The sequence below is a fragment of the Chelonoidis abingdonii genome, chromosome 2, assembly GCF_003597395.2.
Source record: "Chelonoidis abingdonii isolate Lonesome George chromosome 2, CheloAbing_2.0, whole genome shotgun sequence".
Classification (NCBI taxonomy): Eukaryota; Metazoa; Chordata; order Testudines; family Testudinidae; genus Chelonoidis; species Chelonoidis abingdonii.
Window position 1 is genome coordinate 192,849,830 of NC_133770.1, and position 10,553 is coordinate 192,860,382.

Sequence of the window (10,553 nt, forward strand, 5' to 3'; positions counted from 1 at the left end):
AATGGGATTCTTCACTGAGTAAGATACTGCATAATGTGACCATGGGCTTGGCTACACCTGCAAGTTAGAGTGCATTAAAGCAGCCCCAGGTGCCCTAACTCCTGACCCATCTACACTGGCAAGGCACTTGGAGCACCTGGACTCTGCAGCTGGAACGCGCCTGGTAATCCACCTCCACAAGAAGCAGAATGCTTGTTGCGCCTCAGCTGAAATGCCCCAGCATCAGTGTGAACGAGGTGTTGCATTACTGCGCTTTGATCGGCCTCCGGAAACGTCCCATAATCCCCTTAATTCAAGTAGCTACTCTTGTCATTGTTTTGGAATCGACTGTAGGAATGCGGACGTCCCCTTTCAAAGCTCCGTTTCTGACAGCCGACTTATCATCTGCTCCAGGACAAAGCAAGCCATTAGTGTGGAATGTTGCTTGCTGTGAGTGTGAGAGAGAGGGGCGAGGAGGGGGAGGTTCTGAACTTGCAAGACAGCATGCTGACACACTCTCAGCACCCTAAAAACCCACTCTCTCTCCCCCAACATATACACAACACACTCCCTGTCACACTCCATCCCACCCCACCCCCGCATTTGAAAAGCATGTTGCAGCCACTTCAACGCTGGGATAGCTACCAGAATGCACTGCTCTTTGTGGCAATATAAGAGCTGCTAATGTGGCCATGCCAGTGCAATTCCAGCTGAGAGTGTAAACACTCGGCAGCATTTTCCCTGCTGCAGTCTCCGAAGGCTGGTTTAACTCCCAGCACTCTACATCTGCAAGTATAGCCATGCCCTTAGATTATGTCTACACTTGGAGCTAAGGGTGTTATGCTCTGCTCATGCGGATATTTTTACATTAGCTCTCATCCAGCTAGCATGATAAAAATAGCAGTGTAGCCACAATAGTACCAGCAATGAATGGTGGCACAGCCTAGCCACACTCAGTACAAACTTGCCTGGACTCTGTGGGTATGTACTCAGGGCGGCTAGCCCATGGTACTGCTCACCATTGCCCATATTATTGCCATGCTAGCTTAATGAGAGCTTTCACAAATATGTCTACGTGAGATGTAGCCGAAATGTGGCAGAATCTAGTTTTCTATGCAGTTAAATTGCTTGTGAAATGGAACACAGATTCAGACGTGCTACCAAACAAGAATACAAATCACAGCTCACAAGTCAAAAAGCATGAAGTAACTTTGATGAGTTGACAAGTTAATTAACAGATACCCAAAAAGGTCTGACTGGTACAAACAAAACATTTTAGTTCATTGATTTAATATCTTCATCAGATTGATTACTACATTGTTTTAAAAAAATCTCAACAGGGAAACATGCAACCTATATAACTCAAAACTGATGCCTCAATTAAGCAAATTAGAGGCTCAATGCAGTGCAGTGTATTTTGGAAATATTTTGAGAGACACCAGGCCAAAGTTCAGGTGGCTTCACGCACTTGTAATAGTGCCACAAGAAATTCCAAACATAATATCCTGAGTCCATGTAACTTTTAGACATACAGTAAACTTTTTAAAAGTGCCTAAAGGTACGTCTCCATTGCAATGAGAGGCGTGAATGCAGCTCAGGTAGTAGGAATATCCGCACCAGCTTTAATCTAGCTAGCATGGCCATAAATATCAGCAGAACTCCAGTGGCATGGGGTTCAGCACAGTCTAGAAATGTGAATACATACCCAAGGTTTGGGGCAGGCTTGCACAGCCCAGGCTGACGCCCATACTGTACTCCCTACAGTTTCAGTGCTATTCTTAGCTGTGCTAGCTAGATTAAAGATAGCATGGGTATGCCTACCCAACCTGCAATCACACTTCCAGCTGCAATGAAGACATACCTTATGGAACTTAGGTGCTTAAGTCACATTGATTTTTGGTAAGACCTTGGCTCTTGAACATATTTTTCATTACTCTTTATTTATTCCCATTATTCCTACACCAAACAGCACAGGGATTAACTGGATCTAATAGTTTTCCCCTACTACCACTTATATTAGTCTTGGAAGTGTACCAGGCCCAATCCCACAGTTCTAAAGCAGGCAAAACTCCTACTGGACCAGGCCTGGTGTTTAGATTCCTACCTTTCTCCTCTGCATGTAATTATGGGCCACCATGCACAGAAAAGCAGCATGGCAAACAACCAGCACTAGACTGTCTCCTAGATTACTGGGAGCTCCTTAAACCAATCACAGAGGCACCACAGTGGAGCACATAACTAGTCTTTATTGGTCATGTCCATGCTGTAAGAATATTCACATAATACTCACTAAATTCCCAAAGTCCTTTCCCAGCATGCACTGTATTAAATGTAAAATTTGGGGTGGATTTTCCAGGTGCAAGTGACACAAAGACCCCTTGGCAAAGGGTCCCTTGTTCCTTGCAAACAACTCTCACCTCAGATCTGACAAACTCATTATACCAAATATATGGGTAGTTATCCTGTCAGACATGAAGAATAATATGTAAGGTATGTACAGAAAGCTCATAGCTTGTCAAGCCTCATACCCATTGTGAGATACAGATAAGGATAATATTTAAGGAATAGTGTATTGATATTGAAAGTATGCTGGATGGACTTGGTGTAGAAATTGATCACCAGGGGGTAATGTGCCAATCAAGCAAGAGGGAGTTGTCACTCCTTCCTACTCGGCTGGAGAAATAATGCAATGTTCTATTGTCTACTCTGGCCACATCCAGAGCAGTTAATGGAAAACCAATAGAGAATGACACAAACACAATCGAAAGCACTCAAAACCACATAAAGGTAAAAAAGAACTCTATAGCAAGGCAGGGGTTTGCCCTGCCTGTGAATAGATACAGAAGACTTACTATCACTATAACAGCGTGCAGGGAAAGACACACTATATCCATTCACCGGGGGAAAACCCCTGACTGGAGGTAGATGCTTTCATGGACTTCAACTTTTGCCTCCTGGTAGAAATCAGCTAGCTCTTCAACAGACTGGACTTGGGAGGGAAATCAGCTTTATTAGATAGGACAGGTAGCTATTGATAAAATGCAAACCTGGTTCTACATTTTGTTTTGTATTGTGGCCATTTATTTCCACCACTCTCTCTTGTTTCTAGTGTAACCTCTATTCTTTCTTAAAGTAAATCAAGAAAAGGGTTAAGAGCTTAAAAGTGCTGTGGTGGTTTGCAGAAGCAGTGGTTTAAGGTAAAAGTGGTCAACTGGGTACACTGCTCCTTTGGGAACAGAAGATCTGGAATTTCTGTGAGTAGTCAGTGTTAGGGATTGGATATCACAGGAGAAAAATTCAAGAAGGTTTGGTGGATGGGATGAACCTACTACAGTAACTCCTCACTTAATGTTGTATTTATGTTCCTGAAAAATGCAACTTCAAATGAAACAATGTTAAACGAATCCAAATTTCCCATAGAAAATAATGTAAATGCAGGGGGATGGGTTCCAAGGAAGTTTTCTGGGGGCAGACAAAAGGCATTATATACTGTACAGTACTGTACTGTAGTCAGGAAGTGTCCCTGGCATACCCCACACAGGCACAGACCGCTGCAGGCAAGGACACTAGGAAGCACCTTTGCAGCAGCAGCAGCAGAAGCTTCCCCGGAGAACAGGCTCGGATTTTGCTGGGAATGCTCCAGGCCCACCTCTTCCTGTCCCCGCTCCACTCCAGGCCCACCTCTTCCCATCCCCACTGCACCTCCTCTCCGGAGCATGACACATCCCTCCCCCCCAAAAAGACTTGCTGAGAGGGAGGGGAGGAGCAGAGATGCAGTACTTCCCCACTGCTGTCTCTTCCTCCCAGAAAGTCCTAAGCACGAAGTGCTGGGAGGAAGGGGAGGAGTGGAAAAGCCCCATGTCTCCACTCCTCCCCATCCCTCCCAGAAAATCCTAAACGCTGCTGAACAGCTGATTGGTGATAGAGGAAGCCCTGGGAGGGAGGGGTAGGAGGCGGGGAAGCGAAACTTGTGCAATGCTCCCTTGTAAAGTTGCTGCTCTTCCTACATTATAAGGGAGCATTGCACAACTTTAAACATCTGCATTTCCCTAATTGGGCAGGACATAACATTAAGCGAGACAACATTAATAAGGAATTACTGTATTACATGCAAGACAAAGGCCTGGTCTACAGTACAGTGTTAGGTTGATGTAAGGCAGCTTACGTTGACCTAATACAGTCAGTATACCGCACACTACAGCCTTGCTCCTGCTGACATAAGTGCTTCACTGCACCGAAATAATATCATCACCTCCGGAGAGGAATAGGACTATTGGTGTAGCTAGGGCAATGCAGCCTCCTTGTAGACCAGGGCTCGGCCACCTTTCAGAAGTGGTGTGGCCAAGTCTTCATTTATTCACTCTCATTTAAGGTTTTGCCTGCCAGTAATACATTTTTACATTTTAGAAGGTCTCTTCTATATAGTCTATAATATATAACTAAACTATTGTTTGTATGTAAGTAAATAAGTTTTTAAATGTTTAAGAAGCTTCATTTAAAATTAAATTAAAATCCAGCAGCCCAGACGCGTTGCCAGGACCTGGGCAGTGTGTATGTGCCGAGCTGAAATGCAGCTGCACTGCCGCCTTCACACCCTCACATAGGTTGCCGACCCGTTGAGACGCTGCCATTACTTCATCTACCGCTGTCGAGTGGCATAAGACGCCGATTCCTCTCTGTCCAGTGGTCTCGACCTCACCCTGCTGCCACCGCCTACCCGCCCTTCTTGCCCTGCACTAGGCCTGGCCCCACCCAATCCATCACCTCCCCAACAGCCCTCGCTGCCATCCCAGCCCACCTTCCTGCCACGCCATTTCCACCCCTTTCCCCCTAGTCCCACCCTGCCCTGCCTTTCTCTTGCCTCCTCCCCTGAGTACACTGCATCCCCACTCCTCCCTCCCTCCCAGAAAATTCTAAGCACCGCCAAACAGCTGTTAGGCAGCAGGGGGGCTGGAAGAGCTGGGAGGGAGGAGTGGGGATGCGGTGCACTCAGGAGAGAGGGAAGAAGGAGGGCGGGGGAGCTTGGCTGCTGCTCAATGTGGAGCACCTAATTTTTCCCCACTGAGTCCGCACCTATGCTCAGTGGAGCCATGAAATTGACAAGAAAGACAGCTGCCCAGCCGGTGCCTAATCTTCTTTCCAATCCAGGCTGCCACTCAGGCTCCCAGCTCAGGCTGCTGCCTAGACTCCCTGTGGGGAGTCCTGTTGCTCCCCTCTCACTAGAGGCAGAGTAACAAGGTGACTCACAGTTCTGGGCGCCCTGAGAACCCTCACAGGCGGTCCCTTCTTTGACAATTCTAAAGTCCTGGTGAGATACTGAGGCAATATCCCCCAGGACTCAACACACATAAGCGGGGAAGTCTGAGAGGCATGACAAAAGCATTACAAGTCTTCTCAAGTAATGTGTGCACCCAGGAAGTTTAACAGTTCTTTCAAAATGGACTGCTATTGTGAAATGGGCAGTACGCTAACAAGGAAAAAATGCTGGAGCCATATAATTAGGGCTATATCCTACAACTGAATTCACCCAGATGCAGGGGGTTTGCCCACATGGATTCAGTTACAGGACCTGGCCCTTCATAAGGATTATTCACAGAGATATCACATCTGAAAAGCTGAGGCAAAAGTTTTGTTCATGTGCAGAGTTTTAAAACCATTTCATAATTAAGCCACAAGACATGACAGGCATTTACTGACAGTTATTGCACCACTCAATAGATGTATTATTAAACCCAAGACGAGACACTCAAGGCCAAGTGACTTTAATCATCTTAACAAGTGCAATAATGCATTAGATATGCACAGCCTGAAAATATGTGGGGATATTGAAATAACTTGTAAAGTGATAAGAATATTACTTGGGGATTATTCACAATGGTTGACATGTTGATTAAACAATCAGAAAATCTGTGTACACATCTGTGTCCTGGAAAAAAATAATTGAGTTTGTTCCCTTTTCTGCCCTCCCCCTTTGCCCTCATGATGTTCAAGACGATCTTGTGGGATTCCCTCCCTCCCCTACTTGTTCTTTACATTATCAATATCAAATCTGATATTTCCTGTGTTGCTGGAAATCTTTCTTCATGGACCGAAACATGTGAATTGGGTCCTTTTCAGACTTTACTAGTAGAGGTGGGAGTGTTGAATATCCAACAAGAGCTTTCCTTCCAGCTATTTTACTTGTTTGAGTTATACAAACTTTATCAAAACCAAACAAAAAAGCGCACAGTTTTTAACTGTCTGAACAAAGATCACCTCCCATCTGAGTTTCATTTCCATGTTTTCTTTAATATCATAGTTCTACCAGCGCTGCAGTCATCTCTTGCAGCTTCCAGAAAAACAGCAGAGATGCTGCTTCAATTTCTAATTCAAAACCCAAGCAGAAGAGATATCTTACATGCCTTTATAAAGAAGTAAAAAAAGCATAGACTTTTTTTTCCCTGTGGGGGTCACTTTTAAGCCACTTCAGAACCACAGTAGTTTCCTGGACTAGATAAACAGAATGGAAAAATACATCTCTTGCTGGACTAACTTTGGTGCTTTAGGATGTACTAAAAATGTTACCATATGCAATTCAGGTGGTGTTTACCATTTCTTATAGTGGACTCAGCCAATCTTTCCCTGCAGAGCTAAAAGGAGTGAGGGGTCACCTAAATGAAGTCCCACTTGCAACAGCAACTCCAGAACAAACACTGCACCAAAATCAGAATCCACTTCTTCAGAAAGTAGCTTATGGAGGCTGCCAAAGGGCCTTACGAACAAGGGACTTCTTCCTCAGAGCAAGTCTTAACCACAGTTTTGGAACTGATGCTGAACAGTACAGTTAAACTATGTGCACCTCTATCAATATTGATTTTCATTCTCAATTTATGGGGCTGATGTTATGGAGGGCATATCAACAACTGACTTGTTAGTAATATATTAACACATTAGCTAACACAACTGTAAATTCTTTGGTAGACAGGACACAAAGGCAGGTTTAAACATGACTAGCAACTCACATCTGTCTCCTGGAACAAACATTTGTAAGGTGGCTTCACTAGAATTTACAATCAAATTAGTTAACAAGTTATTAAGTATGATTAAACATTCAAGTTTAGCGATATCCTGGGATAAAGCTCTCTTGAATTCAATGGGAGATTTGCCTGAGTAAAAATTATAGAATTTGACCCCATGTAGTTGTATGCCAAGGTGCAGAAGCTTCATTTCAGTTAGAGTGATAAAAACAGATTTTATGATTAGAACAGAGTGCTAGTGAAATAAATTACACTCAAAGAGTTAACAAATAGCTGACCTATGTGATTCAACTTGTGCAAGAGCAAACTCTTAAAGTCAGATATTTACAGTTTATCACTAGGGTTCCTAGGCATCCGGTTTTTGACTGGAATGCCCAGTTGAAAAGGGACTCTGGCAGCGCTGATGAGCACTGCTGACCGGGTCCTTAAAAGTCCAGTTGGCCGCCAGCAGCAAGCCAGGCAGGGTGCCTGCCCTGTTCCAGCAGTTCCTGGAAGCGGCCGCCATATCTCTCTGGCTCCTACGCACAGAGGAGGCCACGGGGCTCCACATGCTGTCCCTGCCCTGAGCACCAGATCCGCAGGTCCCATTGGCTGGGAACCTGAAATAAATGCTGCCAGGAGGGAGTATGGGGTACGGGCTCCAGGAGGGAGTTTGGGTGTGTTAAGGGGCTCAGGGTTGGGGCCCTACCTGTGCCCCAACCCCCTGCCCCAGCCCTGAACCCCTTAACACACCCGAACTCCCTCCTGGAGCCCATACCCCATACTCCCTCCTGCACCCCAACCATCTGCCCCAACCCATAGCCCCCTCCTGCACCCAAACTCCCTCCTGCACTCTGAACCCCTCAGCCTCCACCCAGAGCCCCCTCCTGTACCCCAACCCCTCACCCCAACCCCACACCAGAGCCTGCACCCCCAGCCAGAGCCCACCACTCCCTGTACCCCAACCCTCTGCCCCAGCTTGGAACCTCCTCCCACACCCCAATCCCTGCCCCAGCCCTGAGCCCACTCCTGCACCCCAAGCCCCTCATTTCCACCACCACCCAAGAGCCCCACCCCAGCCAGAGCCCTCATCCCCTGCCACACCACAACCTCTCCCCAGATCGGAGCCCCCTCCTGCACCCTGAACTCCTCATTTATGGCACCACCCCAGAGCCCACACCCCCAGTCAGAGCTCTCACTCTCTCCCGCACCCGAACTCCCAACCCAGTTAAAATGAGCAAGTGACTGAGCATGGCGGAGGGCAAGCTAGAGAAGGAGGAGGGGGGATGGAGTGAGCAGGGGTGGGGCCTTGAAGAAAGGGTGGACTAGGATGGGGTAAAAGCATTTAGGTTTTCTGCCAGTAGAAACTTGGCAACCCTATTTACCACTTAAACTTTAAATGAGGTTTTAACGTCAGGCATCTCAAGGGAGTTAAAAGCCATAGATCCTCAAGGGAAAGGAGAGATCTGCAATTAAGATCACAAAGACAGCACAGTGAACAAGATGTTCAATGCGGCCAACTGATTTCTAATTTATCATCAACTAATACATACATCATTTTATGTAAAATAATGAACTTAAAACCACACTAATTGTAGGTGGAAAGCATAGTGCACAACAACTAAGGCTCTCTTGATTTATATGAGATTCCATCAAACAAAAGATAAATATAAATGAAGACCCCACTCATTTCCAATACATTTTGTTTGAATTTAAATACACACCTGTTCACATTCCTATTAAAAAAATGCAGTCAACAACAAAAGAGATAAATATACCAGAAAAGGAAAAGAACGCAGCATTGCAGTGAGCATGCAAAGAGTGCCAGGGAAGCCGCACATCAGAGCTCCCACCATCAGCAAACTCTCAAAGAGAAACTCAAATGCTTCTTAGCACTTTACCCCCTGGACAAGTTTTGAGTGGACTCTGTGGCTGGGCATTATGTTGTGCCCTATACACTTCCCCTTGCAACAAGGGTGCTCAGAGCCATTGAACCAAACCTCTGTATATAATGGAAACCGCTGCAAGCTAAGGGGTGTGGCAGCACCCATAGTTCCAGCACCTATGCCTTGCAGTCCTGAGGAGGAGGTAGAAGAGCTGCTTAGAGGCGATACCTCCCAAAAGCCCAGAAGGAAAAACCTGACTGGACTCTGGGTGCTGCTGCTGGCGCCCTGGTTTGGCCCGGAGCAGAGCAGGAGGCGGCTGGGCTCTGCGTGCTCTGGCCGTTCCCCAGCGCCAGGCAGACGCTCAGAGGAAAGCATGATTGTGGGATTTCAGCTCACACGCGCCTTGCTCTGCCAACTCGAGGGGCGACCCAGAGGACTGACCAAATGCGATTTGGCGTCCAAACAGCCGCTCTTTGCTCCTGCTCCATAAAACAACCGAGAGGGGACCCCACACCCCCAGACACACACTTGATCGAAGTTTCTGACTCCTTTCGGCTCAGGGCTAGGGGGCCTCCTGCAGTGCTCGCTGCTCCCAGCCATGGAGGTTACTAGCGAGCCTCCCGGACGAGCCCGGAAAGACAAGAGGCGAGACAAAAGGCTCCAGGGGCACCGAAAGTTCCTGCCATGGCGCCGAGCCACCAGCTGGCGGGCACCCGTCTGCCCCCAGCCTCTCTGCCCCGGCACACGGGTCGCTGGGCCGAGAGAAGCGTAGGAGCGCCGCGATCCCCCCGAGAGCAATGATTTGGGCACGGCTGAGCGCCATCCTGCAGCCCCCACCCGCTGAGGTCAGGGGGATCAGGGGCGCCTAATGCCCATCACACAAACTTCATGCGGGCCCAGGGGAAACCTCCCACCTCCCTTCCCTCCCACTCCGAACTGGACGGTACCTGGGGAAAAGCTGCTGGTGGTGGCTGCATCAGCCGGGAGCTCAGGCGCCTGCCCCAGCACAGACACCCCGTGCACAACTTGGCTGCTGGCTCCGAAGGTCCCAGCAAGGGAGGACACGGGTACGGCGGCGGCTGCAGCCTGATCCCGGCTGGCTGGCGGCAGGTGCCTGCTGGGGCCCGCGAAGGAGCTAGTGATTGGGTCCCCCTCTCCCGGCTCCGCGCAGAGGCGGGCGCTGGCGGAAGCCAGCAAGGCAGCCCCGCCGAGCACCTGAGGCGCTGTCCCTCCTCCCCCAGACCCCACCCGCCTCCTGGAGTGGGCGGGGATGAAGGTCATGCAGCTGGAGGAGACTAGGCAGGGTGAGGCTAGGAGAAAGTCTGACTCCACTTCTGTTCCTCCTCCTGGCTGGGCTCTTACCCTCATCCTGCCTGGGATCCTTTCCATTAGGGTGACCAGACAGCAAGTGTGAAAAATCGGGATGGCGGGTAGAGGGTAATAGGAGCCTATGTAAGAAAAAGACCCAGAAATCGGGACTGTCGTTATAAAATCAGGACATCTGGTCACCCTACTTGGCATAGTTCATGTTGAAGACATAGATCAGCGTTGCTGCTGTTGCTCTACATGCACCGGCTGCCTGGGCTGGTAAAAGCAGAGAGGTTGTGGTTTGCTAGGCTGGGGGAGGGACGATGACATCTAGCATCACACAGCAAGTAACTGATCACGTGCAAGCTTTATTCTTGGGACCCCC

General features: G+C 48.1%; 1 protein-coding gene across 1 annotated transcript in view; it reads right to left on the reverse strand.

Annotated features, from left to right (window-relative positions):
- LOC116837083 (voltage-gated potassium channel regulatory subunit KCNG2) overlaps positions 1-9,922 on the reverse strand; it is an 84,558-nt gene extending 74,636 nt beyond the window's left edge. Inside the window, exon 1 of the mRNA XM_032801236.2 lies at positions 9,808-9,922. The gene's annotated coding sequence lies outside the window, so the exon portion shown is untranslated. The remainder of the gene's footprint in view (positions 1-9,807) is intronic.
- Between the last annotated feature and the right edge of the window lie 631 nt (positions 9,923-10,553).